Raw genomic sequence first — 11,117 nt, 5'->3', positions numbered from 1 at the left:
GGCTCTTTGTTTATCGGCCCATACGAGATCAAGTCCATAGTTAATCCTAATGCAGTGACACTCCTCTTGCCACCTGACATGTCCATCCATCCTACTTTCCACGTCTCCCTTCTGAAGCCATACATCCCTGTTCGCAATGTAGGACCTGATCAAACTGTACCAACCGACCTCTCTCATCTGTCGGAGGAGTATGAGGTTCAATCTCTCAAAGATTCCAGACGCCACAGGGGTGTTCTTCAGTATCTCGTCCACTGGAAGGGCTATCCGGATGAGGATGACTCCTGGGAACCTGCTTGTAACATATCAGTGCCTAGGTTGGTATCACTGTTTCATAGGCGTCATCCTGATAGACCCCGACCGTGATCCCCAGAGTGGATCTTTTTGGAGGGGCATTCTGTCATACATCCATATTTGCTTGTTTATTACATAGCTATAACTTTGTGCATTCTTCACATATCCTTGTCTAATATGTCATGATGAGCTACTATACCTTTAAGGGGCGGTTATTGACTTTGTCACTGCGCTATTTAAACTCCTCACCTACCTTTACTCATTGCTTGGTAATCCTGTGTTTTCCCAAGCTTGCATGTATCCTGGTTATTACACCTCACTATCTTGTGCTTAGCCTCTGCCTCTGACCGTTGCCTGAGACATTCTGTCTCTCATCAGACACGCCTCCCTGACTGCCGGATCTAACGAATTCATCCGCGGTGACGTCACACGCCGAAAACGATCGGAACTTCACTGGCTTAACCTCCTCACTCTTGCTAGTTGTGCCACAACTATACCGGAGACTCCAGAACTATTCCGGTGGCTTCTTACTGCCCCTCCAACTACTGTACAGTAAGTTTAAACTTGCCAATAGTAATCCTAACGTTATTAGCATATGCACTATCCTTAACCGGTGTTCAGTTTCATATACTCTGCTGCCACTGTTGCCTCCGGCTGCATTAGAGGTTTGTGAAACTATTTCCACCTACAACAAATGAAGGACTTGTACTGTTACTCATTGCTAAGAATCATAGCATAATCTTTTCTACCTACTATGTACAAGTACTACTTCATGTCCACACTTAAGTTTAATTCTATATTGAACCACAGTTAGGTTCTATAAATAATAAACTAATCTCCCTTTCTTGTAGGGATTATCTGAATTGCTAGCAAATTGTGACACAAAGACAAGGTTGTAGTGACCTGTACCTGCAAGAGTCCCTCACAATTTTTCATACATAACATCAAACACAAAACAAAACTACTAACAAACTTTACTATACTGGTTTACCTTTGTCTTCTAAGTAAATACCATGGGGTATCTGAGGGTGTTAAAAAAGGGATTCAATAAATATCTCTTCTGGGTTGGACTGTGGTGCAGGGGCCGATGTGGCTGAATACAACATAGTCCACTCTCCCCGCAGAGCCACGGACAGCATCAGCTCATGCTGCAAGAATGGCCTAAGGATATGTTGCTGCACTCTAGGCGGCAGGGCTTCTATAAGGACTTTCCACTTCTTTAGAAAAGATGGCAGCCTATGGTTAGAATCCAATATGACATCATGTTGCTCAATAAATAGGTTTCTATATAGGAGTCATTTAAATTGGATCAGAGAGGGTGGGGTTTTTGAGCACCACAGGGTTAGGATACATTCGGCTAGATTTAGAGTTTGGCATTAGCCGTCAAAACCAGCGTTAGAGGCTCCTAACGCTGGTTTTGGGCTACCGCTGGTATTTAGAGTCTTGTAGGTAAGGGTCTAACGCTCACTTTGCAGCCGCGACTTTTCCATACCGCAGATCCCCCTACGCCATTTGAGTATCCTATCTTTTCAATGGGATCTTTCTAACGCTGGTATTTAGAGTCGTGGATGAAGTGAGCGTTAGAAATCTACCGACAAAACTAACGCCGGTTCATAAAGCTCTTAACTACTGTGCTCTAAAGTACACTAACACCCATAAACTACCTATGTACCCCTAAACCGAGGTCCCCCCACATCACTGCCACTCTATTAAATTTTTTTAACTCCTAATCTGCCGACCGCACACCATCGCAACCTACGTTATCCCTATGAACCCCTAATCTGCTTCCCCTAACACCGCCGACCCCTATATTATATTTATTAACCCCTAATCTGCCCCCCCAACATTGCCTCCACCCACCTACAATTATTAACCCCTAATCTGCCGACCGGACCTCACCGCTACTATAATAAATGTATTAACCCCTAATCCGCCTCACTCCCGCCTCAATAACCCTATAATAAATAGTATTAACCCCTAATCTGCCCTCCCTAACATCGCCGACACCTAACTTCAAGTATTAACCCCTAATCTGCCGACCGGACCTCACCGCTACTCTTATAAATATATTAACCCCTAAAGCTAAGTCTAACCTTAACCCTAAACCTAAGTTAAATATAATTTTTATCTAACAAAATAAAATAAATCTTATTAAATAATTTATTCCTATTTAAAGCTAAATACTTACCTGTAAAATAAACCCTAATATAGCTACAATATAAATTAAAATTATATTGTAGCTATTTTAGGATTAATATTTATTTTACAGGCAATTTTGTATTTATTTTAACCAGGTACAATAGCTATTAAATAGTTATTTACTATTTAATAGCTACCTAGTTAAAATAATTACAAAATTACCTGTAAAATAAATCCTAACCTAAGTTAAAATTAAACCTAACACTACACTATCAATAAATTAATTAAATAAAATACCTACAAATAAATACAATTAAATAAACTAACTAAAGTACAAAAAATAAAAAAAGAACTGTTACAAAAAATAAAAAAATATTTACAAACATTAGAAAAATATTACAACAATTTTAAACTAATTACACCTACTCTAAGCCCCCTAATAAAATAACCCCCCCCCAAAATAAAAAAATGCCCTACCCTATTCTAAATTAAAAAAGTTCAAAGCTCTTTTACCTTACCAGCCCTTAAAAGGGCTTTTTGCGGGGCATGCCCCAAAGAATTCAGCTCTTTTGCCTGTAAAAAAAAAACATGCAATACCCCCCCCAACATTACAACCCACCACCCACATACCCCTAATCTAACCCAAACCCCCCTTAAATAAAACTAACACTAAGCCCCTGAAGATCTCCCTACCTTGTCTTCACCACACCGGGTTCACCGATCGGTCCAGAAGAGGCTCCGAAGTCTTCATCCAAGCCCAAGCGGGGGCTGAAGATGTCCATGATCTGGCTGATGGAATCAGCCAATCAGATTCAAGTTCAATCCGATTGGCTGATCCAATCAGCCAATCAGATTGAGCTCGCATTCTATTGGCTGTTCCGATTGGCTGATTCCATCAGCCAATCAGAATTTTCCTACCTTAATTCCGATTGGATGATAGAATACCATCAGCCAATCGGAATTCGAGGTACGCCATCTTGGATGACGTCCCTTAAAAGGAACCGTCATTCATCGGGAAGTCGTCGGTGAAGATGGATGTTCCGCGTCGGCGGGATGAACATGGATCCGGAAGAAAGAAGATTGAAGACCCCGCTTGGAAGATGACATCGCCCGGATGGAAGACTTCTTCAGCGCCGCTTGGAGGATCGCTTCATTGGATGGAAGACTTCTTCAGCGCCGCTTGGAGGATCACTTCTGCCGATCCGGATCTCCTCTTCAGTTCCATCGGTGGCTCGGCTGAGTGAAGACGACTCAAGGTAGGATGATCTTCAGGGGGGTAGTGTTAGGTTTTTTTTAAGGGGGGTTTGGGTTAGATTAGGGGTATGTGGGTGGTGGGTTTTAATGTTGGGGGGGTTGTATTTTTCTTTTAGAGGCAAAAGAGCAGTTTTCTTTGGGGCATGCCCCACAAAAGGCCCTTTTAAGGGCTGGTAAAGTAAAAGAGCTTTGAACTTTTTTAATTTAGAATAGGATAGGGCATTTTTTTATTTTGGGGGGCTTTGTTATTTTATTAGGGAGCTTAGAGTAGGTGTAATTAGTTTAAAATTGTTGTAATAATTTTCTAATGTTTGTAAATATTTTTTTATTTTTTGTACTTTAGTTTATTTAATTTTATTTATTTGTAGGTATTTTATTTAATTAATTTAATGATAATGTAGTGTTAGGTTTAATTGTAACTTAGGTTAGGATTTATTTTACAGGTAATTTTGTAATTATTTTAACTAGGTAGCTATTAAATAGTAAATAACTATTTAATAGCTATTGTACTTGGTTTAAATAAATACAAAGTTGCCTGTAAAATAAATATTAATCCTAAAATAGCTACAATATAATTATAATTTATATTGTAGCTATATTAGGGATTATTTTACAGGTAAGTATTTAGCTTTAAATAGGAATAATTTATTTAATAAGAGTTAATTTATTTCGTTAGATTTAAATTATATTTAACTTAGGGGGGTGTTAGTGTTAAGGTTAGACTTAGTTTTAGGGGTTAATAAATTTATTAGAGTAGCGGTGAGGTCCGGTCGTTACCGACAAAACTCTAAATCTAGCCGATTGTCTGGCAATCAAGGTAAAAAGGGTTAGTAATTTTACTGTCGACTAGATTTAGAGTTTTGTCGGTAACGACCCGCGTATCTAACACTGGCTTTTTTTCTCCCGCACCTTTTAAATACCGCTGGTATTGAGAGTTCACAGAAGGGCTGCGTTAGGCTCCAAAAAGGGAGCGTATAGCATATTTACCGCCACTGCAACTCTCAATACCAGCGGTGCTTACGGACGCGGCCAGCTTCAAAAACGTGCTCGTGCACGATTCCCCCATAGAAAACAATGGGGCATTTTGAGCTGAAAAAAACCCAAACACCTGCAAAAAAGCAGCGTTCAGCTCCTAACGCAGCCCTATTGTTTCCTATGGGGAATACTTCCTATGTCTGCACCTAACACCCTAACATGTACCCCAAGTCTAAACACCCCTAACCTGCCGCCCCCGCTATCGCTGACACCTGCATATTTTTTTTAACCCCTAATCTGCCGCTCCGTACACCGCCGCAACCTACGTTATCCCTATGAACCCCTAATCTGCTGCCCCTAACACCGCCGACCCCTATATTATATTTATTAACCCCTAATCTGCCGACCGGACCTCACCGCTACTATAATAAATGTATTAACCCCTAATCCGCCTCACTCCCGCCTCAATAACCCTATAATAAATAGTATTAACCCCTAATCTGCCGACCGGACCTCATCGCTACTCTAATAAATTTATTAACCCCTAAAGCTAAGTCTAACCTTAACACTAACACCCCCCTAAGTTAAATATAATTTTAATCTAACTAAATAAATTAACACTTATTAAATAAATTATTCCTATTTAAAGCTAAATACTTACCTGTAAAATAAACCCTAATATAGCTACAATATAAATTATAATTATATTGTAGCTATTTTAGGATTAATATTTATTTTACAGGCAACTTTGTATTTATTTAAACCAAGTACAATAGCTATTAAATAGTTATTTACTATTTAATAGCTACCTAGTTAAAATAATTACAAAATTACCTGTAAAATAAATCCTCACCTAAGTTACAATTAAACCTAACACTACACTATCAATAAATTAAATAAAATACCTACAATTATCTACAATTAAACCTAACACTACACTATCAATAAATTAATTAAATACAATACAATTAAATAAACTAACTAAAGTACAAACAATAAAAAAGAACTAACTTACAAAAAAAAAAATATTTACAAACATTAGAAAAATATTACAACAATTTTAAACTAATTACACCTACTCTAAGCCCCCTAATAAAATAACAAAGCCCCCCAAAATAAAAAAATGCCCTATCCTATTCTAAATTAAAAAGTTCAAAGCTCTTTTACCTTACCAGCCCTTAAAAGGGCTTTTTGCGGGGCATGCCCCAAAGAATTCAGCTCTTTTGCCTGTAAAAAAAAAAACATACAATACCCCCCCCACCAACATTACAACCCACCACCCACATACCCCTAATCTAACCCAAACCCCCCTTAAAAAAACCTAACACTACCCCCCTGAAGATCATCCTACCTTGAGTCGTCTTCACTCAGCCGAGCCACCGATGGAACTGAAGAGGAGATCCGGAGCAGCAGAAGTGATCCTCCAAGTGTCGCTGAAGAAGTCTTCCATCCAATGAAGTGATCTTCCAAGCGGCGCTGAAGAAGTCTTCCATCCGGGCGATGTCATCTTCCAAGCGGGGTCTTCAATCTTCTTTCTTCCGGATCCATATTCATCCCGCCGACGCGGAACATCCATCTTCACCGACGACTTCCCGACGAATGACGGTTCCTTTATGGGACTTCATCCAAGATGGCGTCCCTCGAATTCCGATTCGCTGATAGGATTCTATCAGCCAATTGGAATTAAGGTAGGAAAATTCTGATTGGCTGATGGAATCAGCCAATCAGATTGAGCTCGCATTCTATTGGCTGTTCCGATCAGCCAATAGAATGCAAGCTCAATCTGATTGGCTGATTGGATCAGCCAATCGGATTGAACTTGAATCTGATTGGCTGATTCCATCAGCCAATCAGAATTTTCCTACCTTAATTCCGATTGGCTGATAGAATCCTATCAGCCAATCGGAATTCGAGGGACGCCATCTTGGATGACGTCCCATAAAGGAACCGTCATTCGTCGGTGAAGATGGATGTTCCGCGTCGGCGGGATGAATATGGATCCGGAAGAAAGAAGATTGAAGAACCCGCTTGGAAGATGACATCGCCCGGATGGAAGACTTCTTCAGCGCCGCTTGGAGGATCACTTCATCGGATGGAAGACTTCTTCAGCGCCGCTTGGAGGATCACTTCTGCCGATCCGGATCTCCTCTTCAGTTCCATCGGTGGCTCGGCTGAGTGAAGACGACTCAAGGTAGGATGATCTTCAGGGGGGTAGTGTTAGGTTTTTTTAAGAGGGTTTGGGTTAGATTAGGGGTATGTGGGTGGTGAGTTTTAATGTTGGGGGGGTTGTATTTTTCTTTTACAGGCAAAAGAGCAGTTTTCTTTGGGGCATGCCCCACAAAAGGCCCTTTTAAGGGCTGGTAAGGTAAAAGAGCTTTGAACTTTTTAAATTTAGAATAGGGTAGGGCATTTTTTTTATTTTGGGGGACTTTGTTATTTTATTAGGGGGCTTAGAGTAGGTGTAATTAGTTTAAAATTGTTGTAATATTTTTCTAATGTTTGTAAATATTTTTTTATTTTTTGTAACTTAGTTCTTTTTTATTTTTTGTACTTTAGTTAGTTTATTTAATTGTATTTATTTGTAGGTATTGTATTTAATTAATTTATTGACAGTGTAGTGTTAGGTTTAATTGTAGGTAATTGTAGGTATTTTATTTAATTAATTTATTGATAGTGTAGTGTTAGGTTTAATTGTAACTTAGGTTAGGATTTATTTTACAGGTAATTTTGTAATTATTTTAACTAGGTAGCTATTAAATAGTAAATAACTATTTAATAGCTATTTTACCTGGTTAAAATAAATACAAAGTTGCCTGTAAAATAAATATTAATCCTAAAATAGCTACAATATAATTATAATTTATATTGTAGCTATATTAGGATTTATTTTACAGGTAAGTATTTAGCTTTAAATAGGAATAATTTATTTAATAAGAGTTAATTTATTTCATTAGATTTAAATTATATTTAAATTATATTTAACTTAGGGGGGTGTTAGTGTTAAGGTTAGACTTAGCTTTAGGGGTTAATAAATGTATTAGAGTAGCGGTGAGGTCCGGTCGGCAGATTAGGGGTTAATACTATTTATTATAGGGTTATTGAGGCGGGAGTCAGGCGGATTAGGGGTTAATACATTTATTATAGTAGCGGTGAGGTCCGGTCGGCAGATTAGGGGTTAATAATTGTAGGTAGGTGGAGGCGATGTTGGGGGGGCAGATTAGGGGTTAATAAATATAATATAGGGGTCGGCGGTGTTAGGGGCAGCAGATTAGGGGTTCATAGGGAAAACGTAGGTTGCGGCGGTGTGCGGTCGGCATATTAGGGGTTAAAAAATTATAATAGAGTGGCGGCGCATCGGTTTAGGGGTGCATCGGTTTAGGGGTGCATAGGTAGTTTATGGGTGTTAGTGTACTTTAGAGCACAGTAGTTAAGAGCTTTATGAACCGGTGTTAGCCCAGAAAGCTCTTAACTCCTGACTTTTTTCTGCGGCTGGAGTTTAGTCGTTAGATTTCTAACGCTCACTTCAGCCACGACTCTAAATACCAGCGTTAGAAAGATCCCATTGAAAAGATAGGATACGCAATTGGCGTAGGGGGATCTGCGGTATGGAAAAGTCGCGGCTGGAAAGTGAGCATTAGACCCTTGCCTACAAAACTCTAAATATCAGCGGTAGCCCAAAACCAGCGTTAGGAGCCTCTAACGCTGGTTTTGACGGCTAACGCCAAACTCTAAATCTAGCCATGTGAATATTAATCCATTTAAATAAAAGGATATTATCAATTGAAAATGTTAGTTCTATGGATATCATTGTTTTGATCCAGTATTGTAAGCAGTTCCAAAAGCGCTTTACCTTTGGGCATTCATAGAAGTAGTGGGTCATGAAGGGGTTGGGATATTAGCATTTAACACAGCGATTTGGGTGTGTAGGGTTGCATTTCACCCGTCTCCTAGGGATGATGTAGTCTCTATTTATTAGTTTAGTTTGAACTTCCCTCAATGTCAGGGATAGGGTAGCTTTCTTAACAAGTTCTAAGCTATTCTTAATATCCTGTATGGTAATGCCAGCATTCATGTCTGATTGCAGTCGTTCCAATATTGTATTTTAAGACTTGTTAGTGTAGTGTTTAAGGATGTCTTGGTAGAAACTTGTAATTGAGAAATGGCCAACTCCAAACACCATCCGGGAAGTAATGAATGGTGTAGGATTCCAAAAGACTGGGTTTTTAGATATCATTGATATGTCGGAGCTGTAAGTACGCATAAAAATGCCTATTTAAAATGTCATATCTGTCTTTAGGTTCCTGGACGGATCTGACAGTGTGCAGAAAAGGATCTAGTGCATCGCCCACTGTTCTAAGTCCTTTCTCCCGCCAGACTGCAAAGGGGGTATTTTCATTCCCTGCAGGAAAATCATTGTTTAGTGGGTTGTGAACAGCCTAACATTTTATGGGCTAGCGACCAAACTCTTAGAGGGACTTTGCATAGAATATTGTTCTTAAGAGATAATAGTAACGCGTTGACTGTGCAGTATGGCAGGGAAGACAGGGCATAGGGTACGGTTATCGCATTCTCCAAAGATGGATCGCAAAAATGGGCCATGCCATGCCACCAGCCTTAGCAAAGTTGCCCAGTCATAGTACTTAATCTTAGGGAGGCTTAGACCACCACTTGTATAGGGAAGGTGCAGTTTAGATGCAGCTATTCTGTTTTTTTTCCCTCTCCAGAGACACTGAGTGATTGCTCTTTCTAAATTTTTTATATCTTTGTTAGTCATTAGGAGGGGCAACATGAGTAATGGGTACAACAGTTTTGGGAGTAAGGAGATTTTAAGAAGATTGACATGGCCTGAGAGGTTCAGGGGAGATTTATCCAGTTAGTGAGTAGAGTGTGGAGTAAAGTGCACTGGTTTGTTATAGTTAGGTCATAAAGATTATTTGGGTTTCTATGCAGTTGGATACCTAGGTAGGTGAGTGAGTTGGGTACTTCAACAAATGGGTAGGAAATGGCTGTCGAGGTACATTGCGTCAACCACAAGATCTCCGATTTGGAGTTATTAATTTTATAGCCAGATAATTTGCCACAGGTCTCCAGATTCTCCAAGATCATTGGTATGTATGTCCCCGGGGAGTCCACAAACAGGGGCATGTCGTCTGCGTATAGAGCAATCTTGTGAATGCTACCTCCAATTGGCACACCCCCGGGAACACCTGTCCTAATTTGATGGCTAGAGGCCCAGGGCCAGGTCAAAAATCAAGAGGGATAGGGGACATCCCTGTCTTGTGCCCTTCTCTGTGAAGTCTCCGGAAAATAATCTATTCGCCAGTATCCGAGCTATGGGGGTAGAGTATATTTTATGAATTGCATTCAAAAAGGGGCCTTGAAAGTTATATCTGTTAAGCGCTTAGAAAAGATATTCCCATTAAATGCAGTTGAAGGCCTTTTCTGCATCAAGGGATTAAAGAAAGGGTTCACTTTGAGGGGTTACGGACTCTGATCTATCTCTCTCCCAATAGTGGTCAATGACGTGTAGCACCCGTCTTAAATTGGTCACCAAAGTACGGTGAGACACAAAGCCCATTTGGTCGGGGTGGAGTAATAATGGAAGGATATTCTTCACATGGTTTGCCAGAATCTTTGTAAAAGTCTTATAATCAGTATTGAGGAGAGAGATAGGGCAGTATGACTCTGGCAGAGAGTGATCCTTACCAGACTTGGGAATTAGGGTTATGTAGTATGAGGAAAAAGTAGTAGATGTTCTATCCTCCTCTTTTAGAAAACCATTATATATTTTGGTTAGTATGGGGGATATTTGTGGCTTTAGAATTCAGCTGGGAAGCCATCAGGTCCTGCCGCCTTACCTAATTACCTAATAGTGCTATGCAGTTCCTCTGTGAAGACCTGGTGTTCAAAACTGTCAACTGTTCTTCAGTCAGTTGTGGAAGTGTAATAGAGTTCCAGAACTCCTCAGGTATATCGGATGTTGCCACTGGCTGCTTAGTGTATAGGGATTTGAAATAAGCTGCAAAGCTCTGGGCTATATCTGAGGATTTTGTATGCATGGTACCCTGAAATCTCAAGGCTGCAACATCTCTACGTGTCGTACGCTTGTTAACTAGAGAGGGTAACAATCTACCCAATCGGTTTCCGAATCTGTGGAATTTACTCGCCGATTTTATAAGTGCTGACACTGCTTTTTGTTTTAGGAACGCCTCTAGCTCCTCTTTAGCTAGGAGGAAAGAGTCGTACACCACTCTGGTGTTAGAATTACAATATTCTTGATATGCCTGTTCCACCCCTTTCTGTAGGTCAAAACACACAGAGCCGACACAGCATAAAATGCAAAAATAATAAAACATTCATAACATAAGTCATGTCTATATATCTATATTCTGGGGCAGCGGCAATTGCCACACATTGCATGTTGAGGCCTTTATCATGGCGTTCCCATAGTGTCTGGC

Source organism: Bombina bombina, chromosome 4 (assembly GCF_027579735.1).
Source record: "Bombina bombina isolate aBomBom1 chromosome 4, aBomBom1.pri, whole genome shotgun sequence".
Classification (NCBI taxonomy): domain Eukaryota; kingdom Metazoa; phylum Chordata; class Amphibia; order Anura; family Bombinatoridae; genus Bombina; species Bombina bombina.
Note: the sequence above shows the minus strand (reverse complement) of the source record.